At 43.0% G+C, this 14192-nt stretch overlaps 1 protein-coding gene across 1 annotated transcript in view; it reads left to right on the top strand.

The window, feature by feature from the left end:
- Positions 1-14192, top strand: part of chst8 (carbohydrate (N-acetylgalactosamine 4-0) sulfotransferase 8) — a 173082-nt gene that overhangs the window by 128388 nt on the left and 30502 nt on the right. The window lies entirely within an intron of this gene.

Below are 14192 nucleotides of genomic sequence, written 5' to 3'. Positions count from 1 at the left end.
TGTTCCTTTAACCTGCTGCTTTTTAACAAGTTAAACTTGCTCTGAGCAGCTTATAATAATCCAAATTACAAACTACTATTTTTTAAACCAATGCAAGTACTTCATTAAAATACTATAATTTATTTCCTAATTATTTGAATTGTGTGTTTTCATGAAAATAACCTCTACCGATGACAATAACCAGGTAAAAGGGTAACGTTTAGACATATTTATGGTTTACATTGACCTCATTGAAGTCCCAGACAGTTCAGCGATGGTGGTGAAAAACGTTTTCTGGAGCCTTGAAATCCAGAAAGTAATTTAGATGCACTACATGGGCTTAGTTTTGACTGATATCATAGTGTGAAATTTGAGCTATGCAAATGTTGACTTATATGAAGCGGAAACCAATCATTTGTTTAATTTATTTCTTTTATTGCTGATAAATAAAGCAAAAGTATTTTGTGGTTACTAGATTTATAAAGGACTTATCTGAAGAATACTGGATACTATAATGAAAAGTTGGCAATTCATTTTATTGTTGACTATTGTTGAGTACTGACTAAACTCAAGTCAACACCAAAGTGAACATTTCGAGGACAAAACAACTAAAAGAATGAATAAAATGTATAAAGAAATGAATAATCCTCTCCTAGTGTGTTCCCTCTGTGCATCTAGAGCCAAAGGGCTGAGAAGGAATGGAGATCATGTCGAGATAAACTGAAAATTGTTTACCTCAGCATTCTGTTTTGTTCAAAAATCTGTTAAAAAAAATCAGAAAGAAAGCTTGTCTGACATGCGTCTCTTATCTGAGTGGACCTCAGCACAGCGCTCGCCATAAATAAAAGAGAATTCAACAGAATAAAAAATATATCGAGTATACACACCACAACCCTACTGATACATGACACTTATTAGATCAGCTAGTCAGCCGATCAATGTTGATCTAGTTCACGATGTATGTGCCGTTAGAAAGAGGGGTGCATGTATTGAACCCAGGACTATTCACTGTCAGCCATACTTTTCTTTCCTGGCATTGATATGTTGTAGCTTGTCCCGGCCTGTCAATAATTGAACCGTCCTCTCCAAAACATCTATCCCAAACATCTCTTAATAAGGCACCCTGCGGCAATGTGCGCTGCTGTGGAGGAAAACGAGAGTGTCGAGATGTTTTCTTCCTCCCACCGAGCTCAGAAATCCATAGTCAAAGTGAAGAACTGGCTGGAGGATCCATTAGCTGCCGACATAGAAATCCAGCCACACAGAGAACGTTGCATTTCCTCACAGAACCATTCTTATACCTTTGAAGTTTGCATGTAGAAAGCAGACAAATTCAAGAACTCTTTGACAGATTCTTCAGGTAACTCAACTGCAAAAGATAGCTATAAAATCTGTTCTTTTTGCTCTTCAAGTGTCACTTAAATATTCTGTTTTCCAAAGTTTCTCTACCTCTTCAAGTGCATCAACAACCCATTTTGCTCGCTACTGTGGTTACCATAGCGTGGAAACAGTATTTGATCCGAAGCAGCTCAAGCGACGTCTGACCAGACAGACAGAGACGTAGAGAAATGGCAAAAGTTTAAAACTGTCACAGCTTCTTCAAATGAAAACGGAGAAGCAAAGGGTCTCATACCAATGCATCGCCAGAACTCAAAGTAGGCTAGGAATGAGAGGAATAGAATAAGTGCAGAATGGACATTGAACCGTTTTGCTCAAAAACTGCAGATTGATTGATGGATGTCACGATATAATTGGTTGCTAGCTGATTTTATACGTATTTTTGTTTTACACGAAGAAAAAGACATTGGCTTTTAAGTTAAAAATACGCTAATTTTTTTTTTTTTATATATATATATTTTATATATCTCCGCTACAACGGTCGCAATAGCAACGTACACCTAAAAATGGCCGCCGCTCTGACCATCTGCTACCCCGATTCTATTTCTAAGCCAAGAATACGTCCTCCACACGCTGACAGCTGTGTGTGCAAGCAGGAACGTCAGCGTCATAGCGAGAGCAAACTGTGGAGACTGTGGATTAAAGAAACACAGACACTGATTTGTTGACTTTGCCACTGTCCGATCTGGCCGTCTGTGTGTACAGTACATGCATGTGAGTGAACATCACACACACAAACACACACACAAACACACACACACACACACCCTGGAGGTTAGGTCATCTTTAGACAATGAAGGTGAGTGCAGCAAGGTGGACCGGAGAAAAAGACCAGAAAAAGCTGCCTTTTCAGTCACAGATGATGCTTTGATCCAACAATTAAACCTCCACCCCTGAACACACATGTATACTCTCAATCTAACCCTCATTGCAAAACAGGTGCACACTGATGTTAACATTAAAAATCATAGCCTGAGCCTTCACAGTCCCGCTCTCAACACTCGGTAAAAACTGTTTTACTACAAACTAGTGCTATGTAAATATGACTGATTTAAATAGTTTTGATGAGAAATTAAAAATCACATTAAGTCAAATGGGTTGTTGACCTTCCTTCTGTTAGGGGAAAATTATTCAAGCAAAAAACCGTTGCCTCCCCCTGTAATTTTCAAATATGAATCCTTCCACACCCTTGTGGATTGAGAAAAGAGACAGAAATACCCTCATATCGTCGCCATTGAATTATTATTCAAGAGTCTCACTTAATGCACTACATCTACATTCGCTGTCACCGAATGCAAGTTGCAGGGAGCAGCGTCAGACAGAGATAAAAATGAATCCTGCTGAGGATATTAAATTATAAGGATATTAAAACAGCTCTTCAGCGAGATATGAGGTAGCGTCTATGAACCAGAGGATTTTAATAACAATAAAAAATTGCTTGGGATATTCATAATAAAAACGGCGTGATCTTTTCGGGCTGCTTTCTTTCATTTCGGAGAATTATTTATTGGTTTCTGGCAAACTGCAGCTCAATGAAGTGGCATTTTGAAGCTGAGCTTGTCGTCTTTATCCAGGCGATCCAATTTACCTGTGAAGGATGGCTGTCTTTTCAACCTGGGAGCAGCAGATGATGTTAACCCTCGTGTACAGTGTGTTTCTTTTCATATGTTGCGCTCCTACGTGACATCGCAATCAAAAAATAGTCAGTTTTACATAAAGGGGTCGTCATAAGCAACATCTTTGCACTTTGAGTTGTGTACTGAACGTCTGAAGGGCCACACGCAGGCTGCCATTATGCAGTAATAAAGACACCTACCGCAACACAAATGCAAATGAAACACAGTGTATCTTCAGGAGTTCCAGTTAAGGGGGCTCAACTGCAGGCTGCCCACCAGGCACCAGCTTCCGGCTGCTAAATCTAGACATATAGTTGCCATTTTTAGCCCCATTATATTTGGAGGAATTTAGATACTGTACTCATTATGTCATTTGAGCTTGCTTGAACTTGTAGCTTATGGAGGTGTTTCCCATCCAGTCATCCATTTTCTGCCGCTTATCCGGGGTCAGGTCACAGGGGCAGCAGGCACAGGAGGGACTTCCAGGCATCAACGCTTCCCAGCTTTTCCTTTGGGGACCGCAAGGCATGCCTAGGCTAGATGGGATACATAATCCCTTCAGCGTCTCCTGGGTCTTCTTCTACCTCAGGTCCACTTCCCAGCTGGATGTGCCCAGAACACCTCTAACGGGAGGTGTCAAGGTGGATCCTGATCAGATGCCTGAATCACCTCAACTGGCCCTCAGTCCCCCCTCTTCACGAGTCCGATCCAACACCCACATCACTGCCGACGCCAAACCAAACCACCTGTTCTTGGACATACTCCATATTACGCTCACTCGTGTGACCTTTAGACCCACCCGGAGGGTTTATACCACCGTTTTATCGGCACAGAACCATGGAGCACATGAAGAATCGGTTGCCAAGTTCTTAAAATGGCTGCCAAGGGCAACTTGGCAACCCTTACTGTCAACTGCACTTACTGTCTTTGAGCAACCCAACAGCTTATTTAGCACAAAGTCAGATTCCTGCATGTCATTTTCTGAGCACCTTTTCATAAATCATACACTCATTAACATGCTTGCCTTTGGCTCTTCTTCTTTCACTGCTGTGTTGGACTTGAGCGATACAGTTAACTGCACTGTTTTATTCTTTGTTGCATTGTGCTCAGTAAACCAGCTCTCTAGGAATCCCTTTCTATGTGTGGCCCATCGGGACTACAGCATATTGAAAGCTTTTTATGGTTTCCAACTTTTTTATGTTTCTCTCCATTAATTCCTCGATTAATAGCAGTCATACAGCTTTGGGAAATCACACACAAATAGGATCAATTTCTTCTCTATGACTGAGAATCAGCAGACTCTCGTTTCATCTGTCAAGCAGGAAAACATCCATCGATTGGGCAGACGTGTGCAGCCACACCGTAGCAGCTTTTCAAAGGTTGACAGGGATCCAACTTTGCCTGGGCAGGTCTGCAGCCGGGCCGCTGCCCGAGACAAACACCAGCTAAGTGGTTTTCCTCAGAATGAGATCTTCACTGCTCCTGTTAGGATTAATTTCATTTTATTGGCTCACCACCTCCGGGTTCATTTCATTAAAAAAACTAGGACTAAATATGTTCATCAAGAATCTTTTATTCCGTAAGAAGAGACCGCACTAACGCCATTACACACTGTGACTATATCAACATACAATATTGTTGACCAAAAAATATGAGAAGAAAACGTAGTTTAAAAAATATAAATGGTACTTTAGAGAAAACAAAGAAAATGCAGAATTTTTTGTTCATTTATTTACAATACTATAAACATTAAACAGCTGGCCATAATGCTTACTGTTCTTCCTATACTGGCATATTATAAATAAAAAATATACAACGAACATAAATCCCAGAAATGTCTTGAAATCTCTGACCTGTTGATAATTCCTGAACTGAGCTTTAGTTGACAGTTAATGCTCGTTCAACCAGGAGGCTCAACGGCCTGAGATGATCATGTGAAGGCTCGTTGCAGCGGCTCAAGCTCTTTGACCATATGCTTTAATTCCCCATCCTCTACGATCGTATGGTCACATATAGGAAGCGATAAACACACTGTAGCATTATTCATCACGTTGGCTCGGTGTGAATCTGCAGTGGGAGGCTGTCTGAACGCCGTCCAGTCTGTTCATGTTTCGTTCCTCTAACCGGCACGTTGAGGTGATGCCGTCGTAAAACAAACGTCGGAAGTGTATCCTCAGATGAACCCGACTTAACGGTGTTGTCACACAGTCCGACACAAATCGTCGTCAATTGAGCTTCATTAACCCGGCTGACCAGGATCAACTAACGTGCTACAGCTGACATCAAGTGGTGCGCCGCTAAAAGGTTCCGGGTAAAAATCGCTCCAGAATGTCTGTTCCACGTGTGCGGTACTAAACATACAGAGCTGCTTGGGTCACAGAGTGTACTGAAAGGATGTTGCATACCAAACTGAACAGCCTGTACTGAAAATTAAAAATTAAACAGCACATATGCTTATTTTGGGCAACATTTTTTTTTCAATCAAAGCTTAAATAAGTGTAAACTACCCGAATAGAAATCCGCTTTTAATGCTTTTTCTTGATGGTGTTTGGAGTTTCCCCCTTCTCCTTAAATGTGTGTGTGTGTGTGTGTGTGTGTGTGTGTGTGTGTGTGTGTGTGTGTGTGTGTGTGTGTGTGTGTACCTGGTGTGGGGGTACACTGACCTTTGTCTGATGGATTGTTTTCTCCCAAATGAAGACATAAGGGAGGGGGTGATGATGTGTGTTTGTAGCCCTGTAGTAAAGAGGAAGGGGGTTTCTTGGAGCACCTTGAGATGAGCTTCTGCTCTGCCATGTAATTATGTACTCCTCTTTCACCTCCTTCCACTCGCCTCCTTTCCAATCCCCCCCTCTCAACTCTCATTCTGCAGCAGCTCCCAGCTGAGCCGCAGGTGGTAGCAATCTCTGTGTGTCCCACTGCTCCCTCTGACTGTATCCACACAGAGCTGAGAGCTGGAGGGCTGCTGCCCAATAACACAGGCTTTACCCCTCAAACACACTCCCAAGCCTGCAGGATCAGCACAAACACACAATAACACGCGTGCATAAAAGGAGTGCCCTTGCTCACATTGCTTAAACACACATGAATACGTGCAAACAAGGAAGCATGCATATGTTTGTAACATCGGATGTGATTTTCTTCCATTATTCTCCCCTTCACCTCCGTCCTCTTCGACACAACGCTTAAAGATTTTGATGTGCAAACACATCCGTCTCAGCTGAGGTAGCCTCCGTGGAGCACGGATCGCTGCTAAGCTTCTGACTTAAGAGAACCTTTCATTCTGTAATTCATGAAAGAAAATGAATATTTAATTTGAAATATATTAATTTAAAGTTGAGCTGAAATTAAAAATGTTTTGTAACCATTTTAGATCAAATCCTGGGACTTATTGAGCACATATATAACAAAATATGTCAAAAAATAACAATAAATGACCATTTCTTTTCCTTCCTGGAAAACAAAACCAATATGACGCATGATTTCATCAGCTACCGATCAATTTCAACTAATGATATCATGACATCCATCCATCAATCAATCTGCAACTTCATCTTTTCAACCGTCAAATTAATTTCGTCCAACGTCATGTTCAAAAATACATTTTAAATGTGGTATTAAAAAAAGGTTTGCTCTCCTGCACACCAAGGGTGGTCTAGCAGCAATATAAGAGCACCATAACTATCATTAAAATCATATTTCCATTTATTTTAGGGTGACGACATCATAAAATATAACGTAATATATGACATTTCAAGGATCAATCAAAACCCCTGACAGAAGCTTCAAATATAGAAGAATGATGTTCGTTGCAGCTCTATTCATCTCGTTTTTAGATTCATGGAAAAACAGACGGCACTCCACCAGAAACACCTCTCTATGCACAGCAGGGATTCTAGAAATTATTTTAATAAAATCTTAGTTCCAACAGTAGGTTCAGTTGGTTTGCTTTAATATCGGTGTGGAAAAAGCGAAGAAACATACAACACACCAAACTATAAAAGGTATTAAAGTGATGAAGTATTCAATTATATAAAAAGTAATCAGTTTAAAAAATAAACAACAACAACAACTTGGGGACTGCATGTGTTTTAAAGAATTTCCTGATCTTTTAAAGGATGATAATGAGTACCGGTTTTTAATCAGATTGCCACTGAATTAATCAGTGAGCCTGACACTTTATCAATCTCTCCTGATTTGCACACAGTTTCATCACATTGGTTTCAATTTACATTCATTTTCCCCAAGTTTATTTCTTAATGTGGACGCCTCCACGTCTTCTTGTGCTTGCCTCGGACGGCGGTCATGTTTACGTGATAGATGGTTCCGGACAGACGGTGCCGGGGAGTCAACATTAGGGGTGTAACGATTCCTCTACTTCATCGATATATCAATTTTTATTCCTCCGATCCAACTAATGATAGGTGTTCGGCAAGTTGTCCTTAACTGGGGACAAATATTGATTTAAAAATGAATTGCAATGTAATAATCGATTGTATCGACATGCACATTGTATTTAAGCACAAAGAATTTAAGTGGATGTATTTTTAATTACAATCCACATTAAAGGTCCAGCATGTGGAAAAACTTTGGGTTCTATAAAAAAAGGAGATGTTCTGGACAAGTCGACCGACATTCATATGTCACAGTGAAATCAAATACAACGGCAACACTACTAACCTTTCCACCCGCCTACTGAGGCGCCATGGGAGAGCAAACCCAACCAAACGGTACCTCTCGCAGCATTCTTCTTGTACTTCTGTTCTCCTTTTTCAATATAAATAAGAGCATATTATTTTCAAATAAAAGGTGAATTTATTTGCCATTAGTCGTTGTTTACTTAATTATTTTACCCCTGCTGATTCCCTTACAAGAAATACTCACACCTGCACTGTCCAGTATCCATTCAAGGTATTTTTTTGTTCACAGTAACACTGGTTGAATTTTTGCCCCCAAAAATGTTACTGTATCGATTTCAATTCATTGAATTGTATTGTATCGTTCTAGAAAACCAAATATCGTCCTTGAATCGTATCGGACGTAACGTTACACCCCTAGTAAACATGGCTCGCCACTTGGCGACCATGAACTAATTTTCTCTTCTTATGAGAAATAAGTTACTCCTTCGTTCTCTATAACACACACCTTGTGGAAGTGGCTCTCTAGGGGAGGATGCTGGGTTCACTGTATATGACGGTGGCCTTTCGTTTTTGCTAATGTGGGTGATTTTCTCTTCATGAAAGCACTGTAATCCATCTCCTGCTGGCCAGGAGGGGGGAGGGGAGGGGGGGGCAATTTATGGTGCGCACTGGGCGTTAACACACCACAGCTAAGAACAGATGCAGTGCTTTAACAGATAACACGCCGCAATAAGATGGAGCATTCAGATTAGCTGCGGTGTCAAATAAATTGCGTGCTGTTGGCGTAAACCCGCGGAGTTCTGAAACGTTATCATGTTGGCATGACAGGGGATAGATGAAGCGTAGCTTTGCATGGGTCACTCGCCCACGGGGATTCTTAGCATGCCTCTGTGACAGCGCAGCCTTCGCATACAAGCGTGTGTGCACATGCATACATGCAAAGTGTACACATGCCAACCCGCATGTCTCTCTGCGACTCTAATCAATCTCTCCCGTCAGTCTAATGCTAATATTTGATCTCAGTAGTTTTACCAAAAGCCTACATGTGCAAAAAAAAAAGGATCCGCCCAAAGCATTTCTTAAAGAGTCAGACTCTCTTTGGTGGATCCTTTAACTTTAAGGCCTTTCATCAGGGTTTGACAGGCGTAAACCCAGAGAGCGAGAGCACATAACTTTGTACTTTTTTTTTTCTGTGAAATTCTATTCCACTCTAATATGCTGGTATTAATGTCTAATTTTCTGCACCGTGGCCATGTTCACTAGAAAATTCATTTTTTTTGGTTCAGAATGAAAACATTTAGGACTTCAATTATCGAAGGGGTAATTACAAATGCATGCCTGTAGCTGCATTAATGTTGTAATGATATGCTTAATGTGGAGGGAAAAAAGTGGGTTGGAAATTAGATATCACCAACAGGGTTGTTTTAGGGGTTTTTTCTTTGCTGCAGCTCAGGATTCTTTCTTTTACTGTAATTTCTGTGAGAGAGGACTCTTCTTTTTTTATTAGACGAACAAAATGTTTCAAAGCATGCATGTAGTGCTGCACATGCAGAATCCGGCAGACGTTAGACGAGAGCCAGGCGGTGAAATTAGGTGAAGCCAGAGAAGACCGGCACCGCTAAATGTAGGTGGCATTGATTGATAGATACGGATAGATAGCTGGATGATTTTATTAATCCCTGGAGGGAAATTAAAAAGCCATAACAGACAGACTCATTCAAATTCAATATATTAAAAACAAAAGAAAGTGATTCAAGAATATTGAATATGCAGTTGGTAAATACGTACAGCAAATGATTGCAATACAATATTAAGAGAAACAAAATGACATGAAATAATACAATTATAAATAAATCACTTTATTATTTTAAGCTATTTTAAGCACAATTGAATAATTATTTAATATATTTTATTCCATTACTATAGCAACATATATTGCCACTTTGTCGGGCTGATTTTCCCGCGTTGTCCACAAGGTGTCCGTCTGCCGTCTAGATCAGAATGCATGTGAATGCACCATCGTCCTCGTGCTTGAATCGAACGGCCAAGAAAGCAGTTTATTCTGTTAACTTATGAGAACTATTGATTGAGGGGTGATGACTGAAAGGTCCTGACTTTCTCCTTTAATCACTTAACCAAATTTCCCAATAAGGGATGTTTTCATAGAGCACGCAGGCCGAGGGGGACGCCGGCCAACAAATACATTCATACAAATACATGCACGTCCATAGTGAGACCTTGGACACTGACAATCAATGACTACTTTATCGAAGGACCCATTTGCTCGTGAATGTTGTGGGAGAGGCAGCATCATCGTTAACAACCGCACACCCACCGCAGCACCAAAACTTCCTTCCCCTTTCAGCCTCAAGGCCATTAGAGCCCCTCCGTGTGGTGGTGAGGAGATGACTGCAGATTTTCTTTATTGATGGGAAATCTTTATGAATATTTGAAGGCCCTTTCAACTTGGCATGAGAGGAAATAGGGAAACAGTGGCCTTTGCGGGTGGCATTTATCCTGCTGCAGCACAATATGCTGCTCTTCTTAAAAGCCCCTTTAGAACAGCCGTGTGATCCCATTCTGTGTGCGAAATGTCAGTGTCACCCAAAGGCCCATCTGCCACGCCCACTACACGGGTGTAATTCACGTCACCCCTCCTTTTTTCTTCCTTTCCTTTCGTTCCCTCCATCCATATAATATGAATGATTTTCCCAGAATTCAGACATGGCCACGCTGGGAGGTGACTGCAGAATTATTGCTCCGCTGATTCATCTTACGGCAGATGGCCTCCTTTGTGCGAGCGTGCCTGTGCATCCGTGTGCATATTAAACAGCGTGTGGAGAGAGGCAAACAGTGGGGGTGGAGGAAAAGATGACCAGAGATAGTGAGAGGTGCCCACGCAGCGGGGGGGTTCGCTGCCAGGTCAGGATGAGTTGCCTTTAACACCAGCTCTCTCACCACACCAGTTGCTTTTTTGGACTCAATCCAGCTCCAGCCGCCTCCGGTGAAAACAGAGCTGACCTTTTCCCAGCACTCAGAGCTGCAGGATATGGACCCTGAAAGGGCTGCGATCGTCGTCTTGGCATCACTCTGGCTGAGCTTTTTTTCTCTCATGTTGTGGAGAGATTCAATCACAGCCGTGCAAACAGTGTTATTTGGTATTTGTGCCCTCGCATATTTTTCTGACGCGTGTTAGCGTTTCACCATATGGGAGGGGAGGGGGGGGGGCCCTCCTGTTTCCTCTATGGGTTCAGGTTTTCACTTCAACCCTGGTGGATGAAAAAGCTGCAGCCTGCCCCTGTCATCTCTCTCCACGAGCTCGCCCATGTCACTCCTCCTACACGGCTCCTTCTGGCTGCTTCGATCAAACTCAGAACTCTGGCACACGAGGCTATGATTCCTGCGATTTAGGGAACTGAAGCTTATTTTATCGCTGTAAGTTGCTCAGTACGAGCAAATTCCACTAAATGACTGTAATGAAAATGTGACACCGGAGACACCGGGATGGTTTTTACGGCCCACACGGCTGTCTCCCGGAAAGATACGGATTTGTTTTGTTCAAAACCACCGATATCAAAAGCTGTCCATCACCACGGAGACGGCTTGCCAATGTTAATATCGTCCCCCTCTTCCGTCTCGTATTTCACGGACAAAGCAAAGAGGAAAGAAAAGGAGCTGATGGTGTGTCCAGCAGCTTCTGATCATGACAATATGTCTAACTCTGCTCCCCCAGGGATATAACTCCATTTCTATGCTCCATATGAAGCTGAAACTTGCTGCTGAGGTCTAGGAACTTTTTCTCTCAGATCCTGCAGGGAAGACGCTTAGAATCCATCTAGTGTTCACAAGGTAAAAGAGAAAACAGGAGCAAATCCCCATGTGAGACAAATCATTAGGCCTGAGGTGAACACGTCTCGATGATCGTATTTCTCCCTTGTTTTATCTCAACTTTGAAATCCCTCACTTTAGTGGCAGAGCGACTTCTGGCCGCTCTCGTCACATTATGACCTTATCCCTGGGAAGCACAGACAGCGCGACTCTCAGGAGGCCAATCTCCGCTCTAATGCTAACTTTTAGGAGCGGAGGAAATTGGAGCGAGGTGTGAAAAGCTGACAAATAAAGAGAGCGCCTCCCAACTGTGCCGTTTGTCTCCGGCAGAAACATCTGAATGGAGCTCCCGTGTATACGTGTCTGCAGTGAAATATGCCCCTCAGGTTTCATTAGCATTCCAGGTTAATTAGCAGATGAAGGCCTACAGTCACCTTTAATATTTGCAGGCTGTAGATTGCGCCTGTGTATGACGGAAGGACACCCTATGGATCGGTGCTCAATGCACACAAGGTGAGCTCATGACAATGCCGATTATCATATTGCATTCGGTCTCCACAGTGAGGCGTTCGGCACAGCAGACAGGCTCACATTTGGACCAATTGGAGACACTCTGGCTTGTTAAGACGAGGCTTCTGTAACTATTGTGGGTGGATGTATAATGTGTCTTTGCCGCTGACACACTGTCAAACACTCCGAGTGTGAAGACGAGATTGGTGTTACATGGGTTCTATTACAGCACAGTTGCTCCAGTTTGCTCTCATAGTCAAACAGTAACCAGTGTAGCATTAGAGTCACAGCTTCTCTCTCTTCTCCGTGGCCTTGAATCACAACCACACATCTGGTGAGTATCAGTGTTACTGACCGATTATCTGGTGATAGCAATGTCCATTCCTAGACTGTAACCCTTTCAATTAGCTCATGCTAATTAATAGCACCAATGCTAATGCAGAGCATGCTGACTAGAGGTAAGATCGGGCCTAAAAAATCCAGCCCGACCCGACCCAGGCCCGCGGGATTAAAGCCCGACCCGGCCCGAACCCGAGCAATTAACTTGATTTGCAGGCCCGAGCCCGAACCAAACCCGAAATTTCATATTTTATTTGTGAGGACTCAGAGTACGTCCTTAAGAATCTAGCGCGGCACTTTAAGAGAGAGAGAGAGAGAGAGAGAGAGAGAGAGAGAGAGAGAGAGAGAGAGAGAGAGAGAGAGAGAGAGCGCGCAGAGAGAGAGACGGGGAGAGGGAGAGAGAGAGAGCGCAGAGAGAGAGAGACGGGGAGAGGGAGAGAGAGAGAGCGCGCAGAGAGAGAGAGCGCGCAGAGAGACAAAGAAGAGCAATAGGTGCGTTTCCATCAGCTGTTTAGATGCGCATCTAGATGTATCGCATCGGAAAATGATGATGGAAACGCCGTGATTCGCATTAAAATCCCCTGATTCGCACAAAATGAAATACGCTCGCTATGGCCGGGTTTTGGTTGATTCGAATGGGATGGAAACAGCTGTATGCGAATCAAGTGTGACGTACGCACTTTCACCCCGACTGCTTCCGGTGTTTGACATTTAAATAGAGACCTCAACCACGCCGAACTGTCGGGACTCTCACCGTCAGAGCTTGCTGAAAAGCCCTCGGACATCGGTCAAACACCGGCCCGCCCAGCCCCACGCGAGTCCACACAGGCGGACTCTCCGTCGAACGCGAAACGCCAAGACGCGCAGCACGCAAACCAGCCGGGAGACAGACAGCTGAACACGGCCGAACTCGGGCCACTTGTGCCCACAAGGCTGTGTGAAAAGCCCATGCACCTCACCCAAGCACCGGCCGGTCCAGCCGGTGTCACCGGCAGGAAGACGACGGAATGTTTACAGGCTGGTTGCCATGCCAACCCGCGGAAAATCTCGCGTGACTTAGAAAACTCGCGCGAATTTGTAGTTTTCACCAAAGTCCGTTCTTTTGATGGAAACACACATGATTCGAATTTCTTTTAATGCGCATTTCCCAGTAATTCGAATCACTTTGGATGGAAACATGGCTAGTGACGGGGTGGATGTCTGTGCTGCGGCTCCTGTCCCGTTTAGTTAAATAGCAATTACAGCGCCCTCTCTGTTTTTTTCCCCCTAATTATTTATTTTATAACAAGTATTCCTCAGTTTAGTATCTTATTCTCCACACATCGTTTATACATTTCTATAAACATATATTAAAAATAAATAAATAAATAAATAAAAAAATAATAATAATAAAAAAAGTCAGCGAGAGAGAAGCCCGGCCCGACCCGACCCGAACGTAATGATTGACATTTTATACCCGACCCGACCCGAAATTCGGGTCGGGTCGGGCTCGGGCTCGGGCTCGGGCTTAAGATCTTACCTCTAATGCTGACTAGTGTTGTGATTATGGATCGGTTAGTGCTGTTAGGAGTCTGTCAACAAAGCTGGGATAGGTGTATGCTAGCCGTTAGCTTTAGCGATATCTATACGATGCTAATTCAATGGCAATAGTGGCGAACGCAGTCGCTGTGGATATTTATAACACAATATGTGTTGTGTTTGGCCCTACATCCATCAACTACACTACTAAATACCCATACACTTTGTTTCACTTTAGTTCCTGTCAGGAGTTGCAGTCACTTAAACCAACAAAGAGCAGAAGAGCTATGCGTAAGGAGGACTCTCAAAAGTCTGAAGAAATTCATCAAATGTCAAAACATTATAGATTACAGCAGAAATGCAATGC

The sequence above is a fragment of the Eutrigla gurnardus genome, assembly GCF_963514095.1.
Source record: "Eutrigla gurnardus genome assembly, chromosome: 1".
Lineage (NCBI taxonomy): Eukaryota > Metazoa > Chordata > Actinopteri > Perciformes > Triglidae > Eutrigla > Eutrigla gurnardus.
This window is presented reverse-complemented; position numbering and strand designations above follow the sequence as displayed.